Source organism: Tachyglossus aculeatus, chromosome 23 (genome assembly GCF_015852505.1).
Source record: "Tachyglossus aculeatus isolate mTacAcu1 chromosome 23, mTacAcu1.pri, whole genome shotgun sequence".
NCBI classification, from domain to species: domain Eukaryota; kingdom Metazoa; phylum Chordata; class Mammalia; order Monotremata; family Tachyglossidae; genus Tachyglossus; species Tachyglossus aculeatus.
In genome coordinates, this window is record NC_052088.1 from 25,771,823 (window position 1) to 25,794,144 (window position 22,322).

Sequence of the window (22,322 nt, forward strand, 5' to 3'; positions counted from 1 at the left end):
TTTCCCCATCCATAAAATGGGGATTCAATGTTACTTCTCCCTCCTACTTAGATTGTGAGACCCATGTGGTACAGGGACTGTGTCTGACTTGATTAATTTATATAAACCCCAGTGTTTGGCACATACTAAATCCTTAACAAATACTGCAATTATTATTATTGTTACTGATAGCAAGTGTCCCAGGCCTCTCAGAATAGTAACTTAAAATGTCTACTCTCATCCCAATTACTGTGTACTTGTACTGTAATATAGGACAATCAACTGAATATGCTCATGAGACATGGAAGATACACCCAACTTAAATTTAAAATACATCAATTTTCTGACGGCAAACTGTGAAGGGCATGCACTATACTCATGAAGTTTATAATAATAATGATAATGGCATTTATTAAGCACTTACTATGTGCAAAGCACTGTTCTAAGCACTGGGGAGGTTACAAAGTGATCAGGTGGTCCCACAGGGGCTCACAGTCTTCATCCCCATTTTACAGATGAGAGGACTGAGGCCCAGAGAAGTGAAGTGAAGTGAATCCTTCCTTCCTATGCTAAGAAGATAATACGTTGCGTCAGACCAATGGTCCCTGAGCTCCATATTCTAACTCCTACAATGGTGACTAGTACTGTGAAGAAATATGTGATGATGATGATAATAATAATAATAATTGTACTTGCTAAACATTGTACTAAACCTGGGGTAGATCCCAGGCCAGACACACCCCCTGTCCCACTTGGGACTTGTACTCTAAAGTGGGGAAAATAGGTACTGAATCCCCACTGTGCAGATGAGAAGACTGAGGTCCAGAGAATTGAAGTAGTTTGCCCAAGATCACTCAGCAGCAAGTGGCAGAGCCATGATTAGAACCCAGATTCCCTGAATACCAAGCCCAGGCTCTTTCCACTAGGCAATGCTGCTGCACATTCTGATATCCATCCTAAAATTTACGGATGTGCTATCTAACATGCCTAAATATTCTTCTACATTCCTTATGTTCCTTACAGCAACCCATTGTGGACTCAACTCTTCAGATTTGTCCATGTTTTCTTGAAGCTGCTGGCAGTTTAGTCCTGCACAACTTCTAGGGCAAAGAAATGTCATATGCTGCCACCTGTGTTGTGAGGCATTTCCTTTTGTTTGATGTAGAAGGACTTGAGAAGACACACAGGCCCACTGACTGGGATTTAGGTAATGGCAATTCCTACTGGTGTGAATGAACAGCCTGCAGAAACAGCATGGCTAATGAAAAGAGCTCAGGCCTACTAGTCAGGAGACCTTGAGGTCTAATCCCAGCTCTATTACTTGCTTGCTGTGCGTCCGACTGTAAAATGGGGGTTAAATACCAGTTCTTCCCCTCCTTTAGACTGCAAGTCCTATGAGGGGCAGGGACTATGCTAGAACTCATTATTGCATACCTACCACAATCCTTGTCCCATAGTATATTCTTAATTATTAGCATAAATGTTATGGAGAGAAGGGGCCTCCAAAGATTTTCTTGACTCCTAGGATGCTGCAAATAGAAGATTCCAACTTCAGATCTTTGCTTACCAAAATCAGACTGAAGCTGGGAAATGCACTGGCTGCACACAATTCTGTTTTGAAACCAAAAACTTCCCAGCAGGGAAAAATCAGAGAAGTATTCCCTTATCCAGGCAAGCCCACAGGCTACCAAAAAAAAATGCCTTTCTTCCAAGTTGTTTACTTAAAGGGTGGACTAATTTGTCCATATAACTGACTTATCTTTCACCACACTACAGCATGTTCCAAGTTTTCAAAGTAAAAATTATATTTCCTAAAATTCCAATGTCCAAGAATAGAGACTTCATAACTTACCTTGGAAGTCTATTCTTGCATTTCATCACTTAGCCAAGGAATTCTGACTTAAGATGAAATAGAACTCCTCTTGCTTCCATTTAAATCAATTCCCTCTTATTTAGTTCTTTGTGGACAAAAAGAGCCACTCTTTCTCTCCATCAAAACCTTCATATCTGTGAAGAAAAAACTATTACTTCACCATTAGGGTAAATAACTCTCAATTATTTAACTTTTTCTTATAAAACCTAGTGACAATTTATAATCATGAAAATTCAGTTAGGAAGGCACTGATTATCACATTAACCTAGCCACATTGAATATAAATATTAAGAGATATAAAGTTGACTTTATAAAATCAACTGATAGCTCGTGTTACAGTGAAATACCCAGGCTTGATCATGTAAGTACAAGTACTGTTTGCAGTGGCAATATAAAGTAAACACTTTTTCTTTATTCTCCATTTTAAAATAAATATATCCTTTTGGGTTAACATTTTATATAAAAGCATAGCCTAGACGTTTACATGTCCTGGTGGAATTAAATCATCAATAATCACTATCTAAAATGAATTACATTCCAAAAGCACTGGCTAATGATTTATCTTTTCTTCATGGAACTGATCTCTATCAGATTGATTTATGTAGCAGCCAATCATGTTTCAGTAAACTGCAGCATGCACATGCATCTTTAAGTGATGATAAGCTGTGACTGTCCATTTATTTGTACACCAGCAAAAATAAAATCCCACCCTGTCTAAAACCACTGTACTATTCCCAAATACTCTAATCATTGATAATGGACAATCCCGTATCAAATATTTGGACTAAGTAAACTGGTTATATACATATACAAGAAAAAGAAATACTGTGGGTTTTTTTTTTTTTCATTTTTGTGGCAGCTGAATCCGCTGCATTCTCTTTCAATGCATGTTTACATTATTTGCTTTGATATAAGGTACCTTTTCACCCATTTACATTATTTGCTTTGATAGTCGATGCTTTTGTTGGTTGTTGGAGTGATTGACGGCATCATGCTGTTTTATTTAATTGCCTTTCCTGCAATGCAAGGTTCTGTGTTTATAAGACACTGTTTCATAAATAAATCTAAAGTGTGTGTGTGTGTGTGTGTGTGTGTGTGAATTGTATGGTTTCATTTCTCAAACTGACTCTGAAGTCATTCAGCTACAGCTGTCACCATACTTATCCTTATTTACTCCAAGGTTGTCTCATTCTTCATGCTTTCTCCTTGTTCTTTTTGTATTACAGAGATGGATGTTGTTTCTTAAGTGCATGAGGACCTTTCACACAGTTTTCATATTGGAAAAGGAAGAGTTCTATCGGTCGTGTAAATCTGGAATCTTGGTCCCCAATAACCCCAAAGAAATAGCCCCCCATTCACAAGAGAGAGTGGCCAATTCATATGTCAGGGTTATAAAACCTGGAAAAGGAAGGTTTGAATGTATGGAAGAAGGTTGACACAGTCAGTGGGCCAAACTTCTTTTAAGAGTTACGCCTGAGGAGAGAATTTATAGTAGAGACCAAAAAGTGGGGTGGTTTCTGGGTCACATGGTCCTTGCTTGTAATGACGAGACTAAGATAACCTTGGGTATCTCCCTGCTCTGCTGCAGTACCAGACTCTCATGAAAGGTGACTGAAAATAGCGTTTTTAGGCAAGGGAACAAAAGTACAGGACCGTGAGCTCTAAAATGGAGATGGTTTTGACTGACTGATTGATTGTTAAAGAGGGTGAGGGAGGGGTCTCTTCATTTCCACTATAGAATCATTCTTCATTCTTCTGAGATCCCAGTATTCAGAGAGAAGTAGTGTAGTTGGAAAGAGAGAGGAGGAAAAAGAAGATCATGGAGAGGGACAGTAAGAAAAAATGGACAAAATGAGAGGCACAGAAGAGGACACAGATAGGAGATTAGGAGGAAATGGGAGTGGAGGAAAGGAAAGATTGGAGATAAGGGAGACTCCCAGAGGTGAAAAGAGAAAGGAAGAGGGGTTTTTTTGTGGGGGGAGGGGAAGGAGGGGCAGAGGGGTGGGTGTGTGTGTGTGTGTGTGTGTGTGTGTGTGTGTGTGTGTGTGTGTCCAAATATAACTGCAATTCTTTACCAAAGAGTTTGCTGTTTTGTGAACTATTTCTGCTTTTTCATTCTCTGTCCACAGGGAACTTAAAAGGTGTTAAAAGGTGGATAAAGCAAAATTGACAAAAATCAAGAGAATGAGAAAGAAGAGGTGAATAGAGGTAACTCCAGAAGCACGTCAGTAAAATTATGAAAAAATTCAGAGAAAGGGAAAGAAAATGAGAGAAAAACAGTGACGGACAGAAGTTTGAAATGAGCAGGTAGGACCCAGGGGAGAGATAAAGCAAGATGGAGAAATGTTCGAATCTAGTGAATGTTCCATTTCTAGAGTCCGTATATTTTCTTTCTTTAATTTATTGTAAGCTTTTGGAAGAAACCACAGTTCACAGGGGGAACTTTGGTGGCTTATGAATGAAAGAATTGAGAAACTGAAAAGTGCAATATTTGGGAGGTGGCATGACGTACTGGAAAAAGTGCCAGACTTTGATTCAGAAAACCTGAGTTCTAATCCTGCCTCCATTACTTGCCTGCTGTATGACTTTGGGCAAGTCATTTAACTTTCATATGCCTCAATTTCCTCATCTGTAAAATGTGGATAAAATATCTGCTCTCTCTCCTTCTTAGCCTGATGAACACTTACTGAAACAGAGACGTGGCACAAGTTAAGTGCAAAACATTATTACACATTAAAATGTGGACAAGGATCAGAAGTGATTTGATTCACTAGGCTGGAAAATGTTTGCCTTGAATTCTTTATAAGAAATCCAAAGTGTTTTATCTTTTTCTTTTCACTAATAATCCCATTATACCCATAAAGACTGGATCTGAATTTTACATTTGAAAAAGAGACTTCAAGTTAACAGCCACAGTTGGTCAGTTGTTCCACCAACACAAGATTCAGTTATTCCACCCTACCAAGAAATGAGGGCTTGCCGGGACTCCCCAGAAGTCATTTCAAATGCTCATCTAATATGGCATGCCACACAGTCTGGATGTGAGGGGATTTCCAATCTCGGTTTCTTCTCTAAGGTCCCTTTGGGCAGAGAATGAAATCGAAAGTTCTATAAGACAGCATACTCTTGGGAAAGAATTCCTGTTTAAGCTGCTATTCTCCCTTCCCCTTGGATTGTGAGCTCTAGGTTGCTTAGCATGCATCTATTCCTGAACTTAATACAGTGCTTTATGCATAGTATGCACTTAAGAAATATCAATAGTATTATTATCATTATTATTACATGGAACATGGTGCACACCATCGATTCCTCATGGAAAACCTCAACAAGGACTTTCCATAATTACTGGGGTTGATGCTATACCATTTACAAGACTTTAAATACAGACCTAATCCAAGTGCACCAAATTCTGCTTCACTAAATCCAGCAGTCACTGACCAGCAGAGTGAGCATGTCTTTTACTGATGGTAATCAATCAATCAATCGAATTTATTGAGCGCTTGCTGTGTTCAGAGTACTGCACCAAGTACTTGGGAGAGTACAATATAACAATATAAAGGAGTTGATAGACACATTCCCTGACCACAGCAAGCCTACAGTATAGAGGAGGGAGACAGACATTAATACAAATAAATATATTACGGATATGTACATAAGTGCTTTGGGGCTGAGGAAGGGGTGAATAAAGGGAGAGAATCCAAGTGCAAGGATAATAATAATAAAAATGATGGTATCTGTTAAGTGCTTACTATGTGCCAAGCACTGTTATAAGCACTGGATGACATATAAGGGAGTGGGAGAAGAGGAAATGAGGGCTTAATTAGGAAAGACCTCCTGGAAGAGTTGTGCCTTCAGTAAGGCTTTGAAGGTGGGGAGAATAATTGTCTCTAGAATATGAAGGAGGACGTTCCGGGCCAGAGGCAAGATGTGGTTGAGAGGTCGGTGGTGAGATAAATGAGACTGAGGTGAGTAGGTTGGAATTAGAAGAGTAATAATAATGATAATGATGGCATTTGTTAAGTGCTTACTATGTGCAAAGCACTGCTCTAAGCACTGGGGAAGATACAAGGTGGTCAGGTTGTCCCACGTGGGGCTCACAGTCTTCATCCCCATTTTACAGATGAGGTAACTGAGGCCCAGAGAAGTTAAGTGACTTGGCCAAAGTAACGCAGCAGACAATTGGCGGAGCAGGGATTTGAACCCATGACCTCTGACTGCCAAGCCCGGGCTCCTTCCATTGAGTCACGCTGCTCAATGGAGTAAACACTGTACTGTGGGTAAAGACACCAGTCTTCAAAATGTACCCATAAACTATATATGTAAGGTAAACCCTGGCAAACAGCATCAACTTTTGCCAAGCACTGAAGACCAGACTTACAAACCACCAAGGTATGTGTTTTGGCAGGAATGCGTAGTGGAACAACAATATCTGGGAATCAGGAGAAATGGTTTCCAGGACCAGTTCTTTTACCAACTCCCCTGTGACTTTGAGCAAGTCACTTGAACTCTATGTGCCTTAGTTTCATCATTTGCAAAACAGGAATAAGACACCTGTCTCCCTCTGCCTTGGACGGCAAAGCTGGTTTAGGAACGGGACTGTTTCTGATCCGATTATCTGGTATCTATCCAAGTGCTTGATAGGCACTCAGCACTACCTAGTACCTATCTAGAAATCACTTAAAACACCCTATATTCACTGCTTCTTAGCTATTTGGTCTGCAGAGCTTGTTCCAGTAATGGCTTCAATCTCCCAATTTGGAGAACACGTCTAGGTATGCAGTCTACCTAATTGATGAGCTGAGTAGATTTCAATCCATGTTTGAGAGAAACAGAGGTCATTTACTTGTAACCTTGGTTCTCTGAAGCTACACGGCCTTGTTGATTCATCATAACAGCCCGCTTCCCCTCGGAGACCAATTTTTATACAGATGTGTACACAGCATGCAGATGAGCCCTGATTCTGCACATACATTCAGCCACTGCATGTCTAATTAACCTCTTGGTTGTATTTTTCCAGTTGATAAAACAGGAAAACTTCTCAACTTTGGAGAGTAAAACCTCTGGTTATGTGTTTATGTGGCTGGAACCACACAGAACCCATGTAGTCACCACAGACAGCTCTGATTGCAAATGGGATTCCCCTAATCTAACTCCAGTCTGGAGTGTGGCCTTCTAATCTAACCCCTAGCTTTATTTTTATTTCAGTAAAATCAGGTTAAATGTCATAAACTAGAAACATCATTTCATTTGAACCATTTTTTAGGGTTTACATACGAGCATATATCTTCATGGGAAATGGTGTGAATCACTAGGCGAGCACTCAATGCTACACATTGGCATTAATAGTAATTTGGTGTGACGGCTCCTAGAAAAGTCATGGATTTTCCATAAGTCATCGAGGCCTCAATTTACAGTAGTAAATTTGGGGAAGGCCGCATTGTACCAGAAAAAAAAAGAAAATGAAATACTCATATCAATGCTTCAAGATATCTCTCTCTATATATATTTAGATGTACATTTATATAGAGACTGAATTGCAGTTGTGACTTACAATCCATAAAAGCACAATGCAACATTCTAATCCGAAAAGCTAGGCTCCTTCTAGAAGTAGCATGGCTTAGTGGCAAGAACAGAGGAGTCAGAGGACATGGGTTCTATTCCAGGCTCCACCACTTGTCTGCCATATGACTTTGGGCAAGTCACTTCACTTCTCTGTGCCTCAGTTACCTCATCTGTAAAATGGGGATTAAGACTGTGAGACCCATGTGGGACAACCTGATTACCTTGTATCTACTCCAGCGCTTAGAACAGGGCTTGGCATGTATTAAGCGTTTTAACAAATACCATAATTAATCCCTACTGAATGTCACCTCGTCCAGGAGGCCTTCCCAGACTAAGCCCCGCTTTTCCTCTGCTCCTCTTCACCCCATCGCCCCTACTCCTCCCCTTTGCTCTACCCCCTCCCTGCCCCACAGTACTTGTGCATATATGTACATATTTATTATTCTATTTTATTAATGATATGTATATAATCTATAATTCTATTTATTTATATTGCTGTTATTGATGCCTGTTTACTTGTTTTGTTATCTGTCTCCCCCTTCTAGACTGCAAGCCCATTGTTGGGTAGGGATTGTCTCTTTTGTTGCCGAATTGTACTTTCCAAGCACTTAGTACAGTGCTCTGCACACACTAAGCGTTCAGTAAATATGACTGAATCAATGAATGCTGGCTTGGAAGTTAGATCATATTCATTCAATCGTATTTACTGAGCGCTTACTGTGTGCAGAGCACTGTACTAAGCGCTTGGGAAGTACAAGTTGGCAACATATAGGGACGGTCCCTACCCAACAGTGGGCTCACAGTCTAGAAATCATATGAGAAGTTTGCTTCCATTTAAGAGCAGAGTGTGATTTTAACTTTTAAAAAAATAAATGTGTCAGAGGTTGAGTGGAGTTCAATATGGAAAAATTAAAGGAAAACATGATAATCTTACATTTTGATAGAATTATATTGGCCTCGATTGTTCTCAATAAGTATCAATACCAATATTATGTTACTATTTATGGTGATGTGCTGCTAATATTATTGACAACAATATTAAGAGGCCTATGGTGGTTAATGTTAAATTGGAAATGAGAATCTATCAGGGAATCCTAAAGCTCCAACTTTTCTACTTCTTCTAAAGTGTAATACAGAATGTATACCCAAGATATTGCAACAGCAGATTCTGTTGAATGTTAATAAACCAATCCTTTAGTCAAGAAATAATATAATGAGAGGGATTGGAGAGAAAGGAGGATTTTTTTTGTAAACGCATATAGTGATCTCACAATGTTATCTCACCAATGCCTGTCCAAAAGTACCACCAGAATTGCCAAAATTATCTGAAAATGCCAGAAAAAAAAATGTTTCCCTGTAATTGTCTCATTCCAAGTCAGTTTGTCTAGCACATTTGTGAGTTTAAGAGCACTTGATTTGTTTCATTTGAGAGGTACTGTTGCAGAAGGACTGAAGAGAAGGATTTTTAAGTACCACCTTCTCGTCACCACAATTAACCTTGCCAGAGAAAACTAGCTCACTTGATTAACTGCATACACATTTACTTCCTTTTCCATACTTCTCGCTTGTGTGCAGAGATCCTCTTTTCAGAATAAATGTTGCCATCTCTTCAACTACCCAAAGGATGATAGGGGCAATAATGCTTAAAGGATTTGGGTTTCCTAAATTATTCATGTAATTTTTTCTCCTCGAATACCCCTGTGTGTAGTTTGCAAATGATGAAAGTTGAGTTAAGGACTATCCCATCAGGGTGGGATAAAAGGCTGGAAAAACTTGCAAAACTATAAGCTAAGTAGAAGTGACAGTTATAGTCCCCCACGCATATAAAAATTGTAAATGATTTCCTGGTTTGTTCCATTTTTTAGTTAGAATGGATTCTCCCGAGCGAGCCAGACCAGTGCAGGGAACTTTATTTTTTTCCTAAAGATAACATAAGTACAATGCCTTTAGACTTGTTTTAAGTAGCTTGGTATAGAAAGAACACTTGAAAAAAATCCATGCCTCCCACACAAATATCTTGGGAAGGAGGAAATTGCTTTCTCTAAAGTGGATTCTTTTGTCTATGGAGAGTTTGTGCAACTCCTTTTTCATCCACTATGATAAGAATATAAACTATATTTATGACCCCTTTGATTTTCTATTGTACACTTGCTCTCCTATTTTCCTTTTACTCTTCACAGAAAATATGGGATATATGTGTTTGTGCAGTGGCTGGGGGGTCGGGGGTGGGAAGAGAGGGTTGTTTCAGTAAGTCCTTCATGGTCAAAGATGATTTTATAAGATGGTGAGAATATATCCCCCGCCTTACCTCCTTCCCCTCCCCACACCACCTGTATATATGTATATATGTTTGTACATATTTATTACTCTATTTTATTTGTACACATTTATTTTATTTATTTTACTTTGTTAATATGTTTTGTCTTGTTGTCTATCTCCCCCTTCTAGACTGTGAGCCCACTGTTGGGTAGGGACCGTCTCTATATGTTGCCAACTTGTACTTCCCAAGTGCTTAGTCCGGTGCTCTGCACACCGTAAGCGCTCAATAAATACGATTGAATGAATGAATGAATCCACTATGATAAGAATGTAAACTATATTTATGACCCCTTTGATTTTCTATTGTACACTCGCTCTCCTATTTGCCTTTTACTTTTCACAGAAAATATGGGATATGTGTGTTTGTGCAGTGGCTGGGGGGTTGGGGGTGGGAAGAGGGGGATGTTTCAGTAAGTCCTTCATGGTCAAAGATGATTTTATAAGATGGTGAGAATATAGCCCTGGAGGCAAGTGTGTTTCTAAAAGGCCTGTGAGCTCCTAACATTCCACTAGGCACTTTGGGCATTCTTTGATTTGCCATGGATGAAATCTTATAGCAGATTGTTAATAACATAATTCTGCAACAACCACATGTTCTCTTTTTAATACTTGTCCAACTCTTGTAGTATTAAGGTTCAATTCTGGGCTTTCTACTCTAATCCCTTTTCACTTTCTCAGGAAATCATCAGCTCACAGGGCTGCAACTACCACCTCTAGTTCTCGGTTGTGACCTTCTATTTTTTGTTCAATCAATCAATCAGTGGTCGTTATTGAGCACTTACTGTGGGCTGGTCACTGTACTAAGCACTTGGGAAAGTACAATACAACAGAGCTGGTAAAACCAATCCCTACCCACAAGAAGTTTACAGTCTGTAGAGGAGTTTACAGTCTACAGAGGAGCATACAGTCTACGGTTCAAGCGTATCCTAATCAGTTGATCGGTTGACCTGCTGACATCTTACATTTAATATGCCCATGACTGAATACATATTTCCTTTTAAACTCTTTCTTATACTTAATTCTACCATCTCTCTCCAAACCGCCACCACCACCATCACCACTGACTCCCTCCCACAAGTTTGCAAATTTGGGTCTCCTCTCTCAGCTACTTCACACATTCTTCATCCTGCTGATGAAATATATACTATTATATGGATACACCATTTATATTCCATATTTATAAGCACCACCCAAAATGAACCCACATCACTTCCCAGTTTGTCTTGTATCATGGCTTCCTTATGGTGCCTCCTTCCAGCCACTCACAAACAATCAATTGATGGTATTTACTGAACACTTACTCTGTGCAAAGCATTGTCCTATGTGCTTGAGAGGTAGACATGATCTCTGCCCACTCCAGTCAACATTAATAAGCATCTGATTAAATATTATCTTTCTAAAGTGCTAATCAGAACATATCACTTCCTACCTCAGTTATCTCTGAAGACTCTCCATTATCAACAACCAATTACTTCTCTCTTAAAGCAAAACCTCCTAATCTTTGGCTTTAAAGATTTCCCATCTTCTTGTTTCTTATCTATTTTCTCTCTTCTCCAGTTACACCCTAAGTCAAAAGCAAATCACCTCATTCTCAGCTCTCCTGAAATATTAATATGGACACTTTTTAAAACATGGTACTTGTTAAGCACTTATTATGTGCCAAGCACTGTTCTAAGTGCTGGGGTAGATACAAGATAATCAGGTTGAACACAGTTCCTGTCCTTTCATTCATTCAATCGTATTTATTGAGCGCTTACTGTGTGCAGAGCACTGTACTAAGCGTTTGGGAAGTACAAGTTGGCAACATATAGAGACAGTCCCTACCCAACAGTGGGCTCACAGTCTAGAAGGGGGAGACAGACAACAAAACAAAACATATTAACAAAATAAAATAAATAGAATAAATATGTACAAATAAAATAGAGTAATAAATGCATACAAACGTATATACATATATACAGGTCCTTGTGGGGGCCTCACAATTTAAGTAGGAAGGAGTAGGATTTAATCCCTATTTTATAGAGGAGGTAACTGAGGCACTGAGAAGTGAAGTGACTTGCTCAAGGTCACACATCAGGAAACAGGAAGCATAGCTGGGATTAGAACTCAGGTCCTCTGACTCCCAGGGCTGAGCTGTTGCCACTAGGTCATGTTGCTTCTCAGAGCACAGGCTTGGAAGTCAGCGGTCGTGGGTTCTAATCCAGCTCTGCCACTTGTCAGCTGTGTGACTTTGGGCTAGTCCTTCACTTCTCTGTGCCTCAGTTCCCTCATCTGTAAAATGGGGATGAATACTGTGAGCCCCACATGGGACAACCTGATTGCCTTGTATCTACCCAAGCTCTTAGAACAGTACTTGGCACCTAGTGAGCACTTAACAAATACCATCATTATTATTATTATTATTATTGAGAGATACTGAGAGGAAAGAGTCTAAACACACTTCACTGCCTCTAAAATTTTTAATGATAATAGCAGAATTTCCTTGGAATTCTAGGCTTGGCAGAACATTTGGTCCCGTTTCCTACCTGTTGGCAAGTGAATACATAAGCCATCCAGAAAGACCATTGTCTAGTCTTTCCTTAAAATTTCCAAGGATGAAGTTCACAGTATCCTATGCTAGCTGGCTCCAGTGTTTTATAACCCTGATAGTAAAGAATAGAAAGTTAATGATCCTTTGACCACTAGAAATTTCTACTGTTTTAATTTTAACACATTTCCTCTTTTTTAGTCCCTAGTAGTGAGCATCTTCATGACACAATCTCCCCACATACTTTAAATATAGTCATTTTGCAATCCCTAAACAACCCCAATGTTTTAACCTATTCCTTATGCAGATTATTTTCTCACACATTATTATTATTCATAGTAATAGTAATAATAATAGTAATAATGAATTTTTTTGCAATTTCTCTACATCCTTTGGGAAGGACACGGCTCAGAATTTGACATAGAGTCTGATCAGTAGATTGGGTGGATGACTTTCTGATTTTTGTGTGTTATACAGTGCTCTGCACATAATAAGTGCTCAATAAATATGATTGAATGAATGAGTACACATGTTGGTGAATGATTGTACCATGTTGTTGGTTTTAATAACTGCACTACTGTTCTATAACATTAAGCTTCAGGCTGCTTTTGTCTTGAGTCAAACTCTCCAAGTCAGTCAATACATTTTGGGCCATAATTAATTAATCAATCAATCAATGGTATTTATTGAGCACTTATACTGTGTGTAGAGTTATTGTACTAAGTATTTGTGAGAGCACGATACAACAGACATCTTCCCTGTTCAGAAGGAGTTTACAGTGTAACATTTCCTTTTAAATCTCTCCTTTCCTTTTTTCAGGTAATTTTTTAATTAGTTTTAGACTGATCTATTCAAGAGGTTGCATCTGTTATAGATGAGAATAGTAGAGAATGACTAGCTTTATTTCCATGCATTAAAGGCAGCATATAACCTAGATCCCAGAACACTTGACCACATCTTCATAGGTTTCTTCTCCTGCCTGAATAATCCCAGTTAGTTCTACATATCTTCTTAAGTAGTCTGGTCTTATGCCGTCTAGTCGTTTCCAAGACATAGTGACACTACAGATACATCTCTCCCAGAACACCCCATTCTCCTTCTGCATTTATTCAGGTAGTGGATACATACAGTTTTCTTGGTAAAAATATGGAAATGGTTTACCATTGCTACCTTCCGTGCAGTAAACTTGAGTCTCCAGCCTCGACTCTCACCCATGCCGCTGTTGCCCAACATGGGTGAGTTTGACTTGTAGCAGATTGCCTTCCACTCGCTAGCCACCGGCCAAACTAAGAATGGAATGGGCATGCCTCCGCTTGACTTTCCCTCCCATAGACGAGACTGGTAGAGTACTGGAAACTCTCCACGTGCAACCCTGAGAGGGGACTTAAGTAGTAGTGTGGCTCAGAGGTCATGGGTTCAAATCCCAGCCCCACCAACTGTCAGCTGTGTGACTTTGGGCAAGTCCCTTAACTTCTCTGTGCCTCAGTTACCTCATCTGTAAAATGGGGATTAAAACGGTGAGCCCCCCGTGGGACAACCTGATCACCTTGTAACCTCCCCAGCACTTAGAACAGTGCTTTGCACATACTAAGTGCTTAACAAATACCATCATTATTATTATTAGCAGTAGTAATAGTAGTATTTATCGAGCAGCCACTTGGTGCTTGGAAAGTACCATATAAAAAAGTGATATGCTTCCTGCCCAAAAGAAGCATGTATTTAACAGGGTTGTGGGGGTGGGGGGAAGCGGGGGAGTGGGGAACAACAACAACAACAAAATTTACAACCTGGGTGGTCAAAATAAATGATTGAGTACCCAAAAATGTATGAATACTAAAGAGAGTGTGAGAATACACACACAAACACACACACACACACACACACACACACATAATATACGTGAGTGGGTATATACTTGTGCATATATGTACATATACATTCATTCATTCATTCAATTGTATTTATTGATTTCTTACTTTGTGCAGAGCACTGTACCTAGCACTTGGGAGAGTACAATATAACATTAAACAGACACATTGCCTGCCCACAACAAGATTACAGCCCAGAGGGGACACAGACAGTAACACAAATAAATAAAATTACAGATATGTATGCTGTGAGGCTGGGAGCGGGGAAGAGCAAAAGGAACAAGTCAAGGGTGACTCGGAGGGAGTGGGAAATGAGGAAGGATGGCGTTTGGTCTGGGAAGGCCTCTTGGAAGAGGTGAGCCTTCAATAAGTCTTTGAAGAGGGGAAGGGAAGAGCAATTATCTGTCGAATTTGAGGAGGGAGGGCGTTCCAGACCACAGCCAGGATGTGGACTAGGGGTTGGCAGTGAGATAGGCTAAATCGAGGCAGTGAGAAGGTTAGCACTAAAGGAGTGAAGTGTGCAGAGAGAAAGGAGGTGAGGTAGGAGGGGACAAGGTGGTAGAGTGCTTTAAAGCCAATGGTGAGGAGTCTTTGTTTGAAGCAGAGGTGGATGGGCAACCACTGGAGCTTTTTGAGGAGTGGGGCGACATGTCCTGAATGCTTTTGTAGAGAAATGATCTGGACAGCAGGGTGAAGTATGGACTGGAGTGGGGAGAGACAGAAGGCTGGGAGGTCAGTAAGCAGTAGTAATCCAGTAATCCAGGTGGGATAGGATGAGTGATTGTATTACTCAGTGGTAGCAGTTTGAATGGAGAGGAAAGGGTGGATTTCAGAGATATTGCAAAGGTGGGACTGACAGGATTTAGTGATGCATTGAATATGAGAGTTGAATGGGAGAGCGGGGTTAAGGAGAACGCCAAGTTTACGAGACTGTGAGACAGGAAGGATGGTGGTGCCTTCTTCAGTGATGGGAAAGTCAGACAGGGTTTGGGTGGGATGATAAGGAGCTCTGTTCTGGACATGTGAGGTTTGAAGTGATGGGATGACATCCATGTAGAGATGTCTTGAAGGCAGGAGAAGATGCGAGACTGGAGAGAGGGAGCGAGAGATAAGGGCTGGAGATGTAGATTTGGGTATCATCTGCATAGAGGTGGTAGTTGAAGGCATAGGAGTGAGTGAGTTCTCCAGGAGAATGGGTACAGATGGAGAATAGAAGGGAACCCAGAACTGAACCTTGAGGGACCCCCACAGGTTAGGGGGTGGAAGGCAGAGAAGGAAACTGTGAAGGAGTCTGAGAATGACCGACCAGGAGAGAACAGAGTGAATGAAGTCAAGGTTGGATAACATTTCCAGGAGAAAGGAGTAGTCCAAAGTGTCAAAGGCAGCTGAGAGGTCGAGGAGGATTAGGATGGAGTAGAGGCCACTGGATTTGGCAAGAAGGAGATATTTGGTGACCATTCAGAGAGTAGTTTCTGTGGAGTGAAGGGGACAGAATCCAGATTGGAGGGGGTCAAGGAGAAAATTGGAGGAAAGGAATTTGAGACATCAGGTTGTCGAAAATTTACACAAGAGCTTGGAGGGGATGGTAGGAGGAACATAGGGCAATTACTGGAGGGAGCTGTGGGGTCAAGGGAGGATTATTTTAGGATAGGGGAGACATAGACATGTTTGAAAGGAGTGCAGACGAAGCCATTGCAAGAAGACCTGGATTCTAAATCCTAAATCTGCCACTTACCTACTGTACGACTGTAGGCAAGTCATCTAACTTCTTTGTGCCTCACTTTCCTCATCTGTAAAAAGGAAATTCAATGCCTATTCTCCCTCCTACTTAGATTATGAGTCTGGTGATGGTGTGATTGGGTCTGACTTTATTATTCTGACCTGACTATCTTTTATCTATCCCAGTTTAGCACATAGTTGGTGCTTGACAAATACCACCATTATTAAGCAGGTTCCTTTGGGTGGGAGCTTGGAGGGTTACCTGGAGAGGTGGATAGGGATGAGGTACTATAAGGTGGGCTTGCAGAGAAAGTTCCTCATTAGGGCTTATTTCTTCTCATTACACATCACCAATTATGGAAATTTTTGTTTTCATGGAGGTGCTAATTCAAGTGACACCAAACTGTGAAACAAAGCAGGCTTCACACTAATCCTCATCTTGGAAGAATCTAATGGCATCTCTTTCATTATTCTTTAAGTCAACACAAGGCATACGGTCCCTGGAAATTTTTTTTCTAAATTCCTCAAGGGGAGTCAGATCCAGCTGGGAAAGAGATGAGAGAGTCCCAGAGGGACAGGGAATGGTGTCTAATTCCAGATAGTTTACTCTTTCCTAATGCTTAGTACAGTGTTCTGCACACAGTAAGCACTAAATAAATATTACTACTATGATAACACCTGGAAGACAGATGAAAATACAGACATTCAGTCTGTCAGGTGTCCTTGCCAAAGTAAGGGCTAAATACCCTGTCTCTGAAGAGGGGCGAGTAGAAGGATGTTCCAAAATAATGAAACAGTAGTATTTGATAAGTGTTTATGCTACGCACCAGGCTGGGATAGATACAGTATAATGAGATTGGATACAGTCCCTCTCAGACACCTGGCTCAAGGTCCAAGAAAGAGGGAGAACAGGTATTTAATCCCGATTTTCAGATGAGGAAAGTGAGGCACAGTGAAGTTAGGTGATTTGCCCAAGATCCCCAGCAGTTAAGTGGAAGAACCAGGATTAGAATCCAAGTCTCCTGACTTCCAATTCTGTGCTCTTTCCACTAACAATAATAATGACTGTGGTGTTTGTTAAGCACTTACTATGTACAGAGCATTGTACTAAACTCTGGGTTAGAGACAAGATTATCAGGTTTGACAGTCCCTGTCCCAACTAACAAACTAAGTAGGAGGGAGACCAGATACTGAATCCCCATTTTACTTATGGGGAAACTGATACCCGGAGAAGTTAAGTGGCTAGTCCAAAGTCACATAGCAAGCAAGTGGCAGAACCAGGATTAGAACTCAGGTGCTGTTTCCACTAGGCCATAGTGTTTCTCTGGGCCACAAAGCATCCAATTTGTGAAAATAGGATCAGGCCCATATGCATTTGTTTAGATCCGTGAGGCTCCTTTGGTGGCTCTGATCCTTGCTGTTTTGGGACAAAAGTGGACATCTCAACTGGCCTTTTCCACTGGACAATTTCCTCTGGAAAACAGCCAAAAAAATTTTTTTTGTCCTGTGCAGGCTGGGTCACCAATATTTGATTTGATTACCCCATCCTCAGAAAATTTTGTTAAAATGTATACATGTAATCTAAGCTGCTAGCTCCCCTTTAGGGGACCAATTTCAAATGCAGTGACATACAATGCTCATTCATCCACTTATCAATTGATCAACTGATCAGTCCACTTATCAATGTATTCATGTACACTTACTGTGGGCAGAGCACCGTACTAAGCAACTGGGAGAGTACAATGTAACAGAGTTAGTAGATAGTAGTTAGTATTAGAGTTAGTAGAGTTAGTAGTTCACTGCTCATATGGAACCGACAGTTGTAAGCAGGCATCCTTGGAAACTGCATTTAATTCTTTCTGGTCTTTTCAGTACTATACAGGAAACTACTATTAGCTCGTTGAATTCAGGATCTAAAGTAGGGTAGCACATATTCAACACATCGATTAATGTGGGGGGAAGAGGGGATATTGGCGAGGATGATGATGATAATGATGATGATACGAGAAGTGGCATGGCTTAGTGGATAGAGCACGGGCCTGGGAATCAGAAGGATCTAGGATCCAAACCTGGCTCCACCACACGTCTGCTGTGTGACCTTGGGCAAGTCATTTCTCTTGGCCAGTTACCGCATCTGTAAAATGGGGATAAGAGTGTGAGCCCCATGTGAGTCAGGGACTTTGTCCAATCTGATTGACCTGTATTTACTCCAGTGCATAGAACAGTGCTTGGCACATAGTAAACACTTAACAAGTACCATTATCATTATTATTATTGGCAACCCATGCTCTGGGATACATCTAAGTAGCTTTCTCACTGTGCCTCAGCCCCAACTCTCGTAACCTCCAACACACTGCTCATGAATTTCCTCATGCCTGATACTCCCTGCCCATTGAAATCCACCAGACCACTGCTGCCCCATCTTAAAAGTCCTCCTGAAAAGCCACCTCCTCTAAGAAGGATTATTTGGTCCCTCCAAGTAGCATCCTTCAAATCACCAGCCTTAGCTGGTGTACTTTACTTATTTATTCACTCATGTATTAAATTAGTTGTCTTTCCCTGTTCTGGTTGTTTCCTATTATATTAGAGAAGCGGCGTGGCTCAGTGGAAAGAGCACGGGCTTGGGAGTGAGAGGTCATGGGTTCTAATCCCGGCTCTGTCACTTGTCAGCTATGTGACTTTGGGCAAGTCACTTAACTTCTCTGTGCCTCAGTGACCTCATCTGTAAAATGGGGATTAAGACTGTGAGCCCCACGTGGGACAACCTGTTTACCTTGTATCTACCCCAGTGCTTAGAACAGTGCTTGGCACATAGTAAGTGCTTAACAAATCCTATAATAATAATAATTATTATTATTATTATTATTATTATTATTATTATTATTATTATTATCTTTCTAACTTACCCCGGAACCACTAACTATAAAAATCCTGTCCTCCCATTAGACAATAAGCTCTTTGAGGGCAGGGATGTGTCTTTTATCATTAGAGTGTAAGCTTCTTGTGGACAGGGAACATGTCTTATGAATCTGTTGTACTTCACCAGGTTCTTTATGTAGTGCATTGTACACAATGGACACTCAGTAAAATCTTTGGTATTCTCCCAAGCACATGGTTTGTTAATAATAATAATAACAATAATAATTGTGGTATATGTTGAGTGCTTAGTATGTGTCAGGTACTGTACTAAGCACTGGGGTGGGTACAAGCAAATTAGGTTGGATGCAGTCCCTGTCCCACATGGGGCTTACAGTCTCAATCCCCATTTTACAGACGAGGTAACTAAGGCACAGAGGAGTAAGTAGTATTGGTTTACTGATTAATGCAGTAACTTCATAAAACATTAGTGTCCTGAGAAAGTTACTGCAGCTTGTTAAGGGGACATCCTTATGACCCAGCCCTTGGAAAATGACACGATATTTACCAGGACAATGTCAGAAATACGCTATGGTTGATAGCACTCAAAATCTAAAGTTCAGAGATGACGGCTGGGTTGGGCATTGCTTCACTCTACCTATAATTACCTTAGTGTTTGTCTCCCCTACTAGACTATAAGCTCTTTGAAGGCAGGTATTATGTCTTCTAACTTTATTTTATCTCCTAATTTTTTAGTACAGAGCTTTGCACAGAATAATTGCTCAATAAATATTAGTCAATTAATTGCTTGACTGATTTTATTGGATTAACTTCCACTCCATATAAATTAAAATCAGTCATGATAGATGCAGTAAAGATAGAGAAATAAATATTCATGCATGCATGCACAAGATGTTTCATTAAATGCATTCCAAATAGATTGCATATTAATTTCCATAATGTCAGATGTGACTTCCGATTTACAGATAGAGTAATTGAGCTTCTGAAAGGGGTTAGAGACTCACTTAAGGTCTAAGCTGAAGTTGGGATACAGCTGATTTGGATCTAATGGGATGATTCCCTAGGCCTCATCACCCTTAGGAAATATTCTTATCATATTCTAAATGCAAAGGAAGTCACAAAAACCATTAAAAGAAATCCATGGGCATTTCTAGACTTTACACAATCACAGTTATTTCTCATAGGTACCTTTATTTTTATTTAGTTTTTAGGTGAATTTGTTATAACTTCAAAAACTCTCAAATCATGCTTTAAAAGCAATGCTTTATGTTCCAGCTTAGTAATGTCTTTAATGTATCCTCTCTCCAAAAACCATATTTTGCCCCATCTCCGGGACACACTTGCCATAATTGCTTCTTGAACTGTACTCACGAAATGTTCAAAAAATATGATTATTTTGTTTAAAGAATAAACCTGTCAAATGTCCAAAGGACACTGCAAATCTGCTGCATTTTAATGTAAATACAAATAGATTCTTTAAATTTGTTCTTTCTTGGTGAATGGAGGGCCATGACACACCTGTTCAACGAACACATTTGCTGGATCCCCAACCCGTTCATTTCCTGAGTTAATAAGTTGAAAATTTGGAATATTGTACAGTTCTCTTTCATCCAGTTGCACTACCCATGTCCCTAATCAAATACACCCATATGCTACTGTAAGCTACATCACAGTACATTAATAGCTTGTAAAATGAAATTGCTGCCACGAGTTGGACGATACTTTTGAAGCAGAGGTGAATTTATCAATGAAAGATACACTAATGGATACGCTGACTTGCAATAAAAATAAATTCAGAATCACAATTGGAAAGCATTAACAATGTCATCTCTGAAACTAGGTATTTATGAAGCGGAGCCAGCCAGTAGTATAAGCAGACACATTCTCAACAGACATTACAACTTTGGAGATTTAGGGAAAGGCTAGTGGCCTTCTAGGAAATAAGAAGAGGAACTCTAAAGCCTTTGTTTCAGGTGCAGCACTGTTATTTCATTTTCTAGATAGATGTTCATTTCACGACCTTGTCCCGATGACTTGAAGGCATTTTTTGGGGGGGGCAGAGTAGGAGACTATGGGGAAGGGGCCTTGACAGAGACATATGAATAGGCTTCCTGTGTCATTCTGCTTCTGAAATTTCTTAAAAACATTTTGAATTAGTTCCTGCATCCATCTTTCAGTTCAGTTGCTTTCATACTGGTAATAGCACTAATTCAAAGGTTCAAGGCTTCCCTTGTTTGTGTTTTACATCTCCTCCCCGGTGGAGTAGTGGATAGAGATGGGAGTCAGAAGGTCTTGGGTTCATTCATTCAATCGTATTTACTGAGCGCTTACTATGTGCAGAGCACCGTACTAAGTCGGCAACATATAGAGACGATCCCTACCCAACAACAGGCTCTGCCACTTGTCTCCTCTGTGACCTTGGGCAAGTCACTTCACTTCTCTGGGCCTCAGTTCCCTCATCTGTAAAATAGGGATTGGGACTGTGAGCCCCATGTGAGATAGGGATTGTGTCCAACCCGATTTGCTTGTATCCAACCCAGCACTTGGCACAGTGACCGGCACATAGTAAGCGCTCAACAAATGCCATCATTACTATTATTATTATTTCTATGATGACAGCTCGACTGCTATTTCCTCCCATTGACATGGTTTTGTGGAACCTCCAGTCTTTGAGTCAGAAAAGGAAAAGCAACCAGGGCCACCAGAGTCAGAATTCACTGGGAAGCAGAAACCACTCCAGAGGTGTTTTGGTGATTCTCCAGTGGAGATCCCAAATGGAAAGTAGTCTTAGGGCTCTGTCAAAAACATGTAAGCAGTGAGAGAGAGACAGAAAGTGAGTCAAGAAGGTTAACCTCTTCTGGGGAACGCTGATTGACTGGATTAAAAGGGCTAGATGGTTTCAGGGGGATGTGTTGACATGGTAGGGGAAGAATCAGCAAGGATGGTTCCACTTACTTGCAAATCTCAATAGCTTGTTTGACAATCACATGTGACCCAGTTTCATGTAAGTGCTCTTCTTAGTTACACATTTCACAGAAAATGCATTCTCCCTATAGAACTAGTGATTTCTGTACAGTTACAATTTGTTTTCAAGCTGACAGGTTGTTCAGTACCTTGGGATCAGAAATCACAGTGAATCGGAGATGTCAATTGAAAGAGCATCTTAGATGATTCCTGGAAATGACAAAAATACAATGAAGTTGTGATGCGAAATGAAGTTACGGTCATCAGTCTCCTAATTACAAAACCTTGACTCTAGGACTAAAAAAAAAAAAAAGTTGCCTCCAAATCCTTGAGATTTAATTCCAATAGACTTTATTTACTAGGGATCAATCATTCAATCAATCAGTGGTATTCCCTGAGTACTTACTTTGTGCAGAGCGCTGTCATAAGTACTTTGGGTACAATAGATTGGAGAAAAAATAATTAAATGAAAAAAGGTTTGAAAGAAACCTGGAAGATCAGCTTTAAAAACAAAACAAAGTTGAAAAAAAGTTTCTATTTTAGTCCAGGTCATTGGTCACTTTAGACTATTTGTGATTGGTGATTCAATCAGTGGCGTAACACACCAAAAGCACAGTTTTTAATGCTCAAGCCC

At 40.2% G+C, this 22,322-nt stretch overlaps 1 non-coding gene across 1 annotated transcript; it reads right to left on the reverse strand.

Annotated features, from left to right (window-relative positions):
- Positions 1-13,504: 13,504 nt before the first annotated feature.
- LOC119944922 lies at positions 13,505-13,642 on the reverse strand. The gene has a single exon (XR_005456063.1). It is a non-coding gene; the product is annotated as a small nucleolar RNA SNORA7 (small nucleolar RNA).
- Positions 13,643-22,322: the final 8,680 nt, after the last annotated feature.